Here is a 1,637-nt window from a genome sequence, read left to right as displayed (position 1 = left end):
TATGCTGTAATTCAGGTTAGGTTGAATTGTAATGATAGCTGGCGGTAAAAATTTTTGAATTTTGGTAGTTCGTTAAAATGAGTTTTTCAAAGATGTGAAGAAATTATTTTCGCACTTTGAGAAAACAAAAATGATCCAAGACTGTAATCCTTCTTAGACATCCGATAAGACTTCTTGAAAATCCTTAAACTTCTTCGAATTTTTTTGTTAATCCCTTCAAATTCTTTGCAATCATTTCAAATCTTTCGAAGTATCTCGAAATTGACTAAAATTAACTTTAATCACGTAAAATCTTTAAAATATTTTTAAATTCCTTTAAATCTCTTGACAATCCTTACAATCTTTGAATTTTCACAAATAATTGAAAATCTTTTCAAAAAACTTTTAAATTAATTGCTTAACATTCTATAAAGAAACTAAAACTTATAGAAACATTTTTAAATTCTTTAAAAATAAACTTTCATTATTCCTCAAAATTACTTGAACTCTTAGAAATCCTGTAAGATTTCTTGATCCTCCGATTTTTTTTACATCTCTTTAACTTCTTTACATGCATTTAAATTCATTTAAAGTTTCTCAAAATTGTCTGGAATTAATTCAAATCGATTAAAATCCTTGATATTTTCTTAAATTCCTTTAAATCTCTTTAAAACCCATATAGTCTTTGCATTATTTCAAATTCATTAAAAGCTCTTTAAATCACTTTTCAAAAACTCGCTTGGCATTTTTAAGTAATTCCTTGAAATCAGTAGAATTCTTAAAAATCTCGTAAGATTTCTTAAAAATCCTTGAAATCCTCGGAATTTTTTTAACTCCCTTCAACTTCTTTCAAATAATTTAAAATATTGTAAAATTTACTAAAATTAACTCAAATCTTTTAAATCCAAAATCATTTAAATTTTCTTAGGTTACTTAAAATCTCTTGAAAATCGTTAAATAAATTTCTTTCAATACCTTGAAATCTCTTAAAATTTATTTCATCGGCTGTTTTAATAAATTTTCAATAACTCGCTTGACTTTCTTTAAAATCACGGAAATTGTCGTAAAATCTTATAAAATCGCTTATAAATCCTTAAAAAATTTTGGATTCTTTAAAAAATCTTTAAAAATTATTCAATTTTTCTGCATTCTTTTAAAATCCCTTCAAAATTTTTTGAAATCGTTAAAAATCTTTCGAGAAATCCTAAGATCACCTAAATTCTTTTAAAATTTTTTAGTCTCTTTGATATAACCTTATTTTATATGAAACTACTTAAAATCACTAATTATCGAAAAGTATAATGACGTAAGTCGCCGGCAATTGAGGTTATAACCTCAATTACAGCAAATTATAAATTTTCTTGATGGATTGCCTAATCGCATATTTTTTAAATTGCCAACAATAATGAAATAAATGGCCTTTCTTTCTTAAAAGAAAAGCTATATCACGATTTTTTTACTTAATTTCGCCGAAATTAATTAATTTGAGTCAAACTCCTATTTAAACAATGCTTTTCAGTCCTCCAAGTGGTATAGCCTTACAGATTATGATGTTGCCGACCAAACGTGACGTAATATTATAATACTCAATGAAATAATAATAATAATAATAATTATTATTATTATTATTATTATTATTATTATTACACCATTAAGCC

The sequence above is a fragment of the Belonocnema kinseyi genome, chromosome 2, assembly GCF_010883055.1.
Source record: "Belonocnema kinseyi isolate 2016_QV_RU_SX_M_011 chromosome 2, B_treatae_v1, whole genome shotgun sequence".
In the NCBI taxonomy this organism is placed as follows: domain Eukaryota; kingdom Metazoa; phylum Arthropoda; class Insecta; order Hymenoptera; family Cynipidae; genus Belonocnema; species Belonocnema kinseyi.
Note: the sequence above shows the minus strand (reverse complement) of the source record.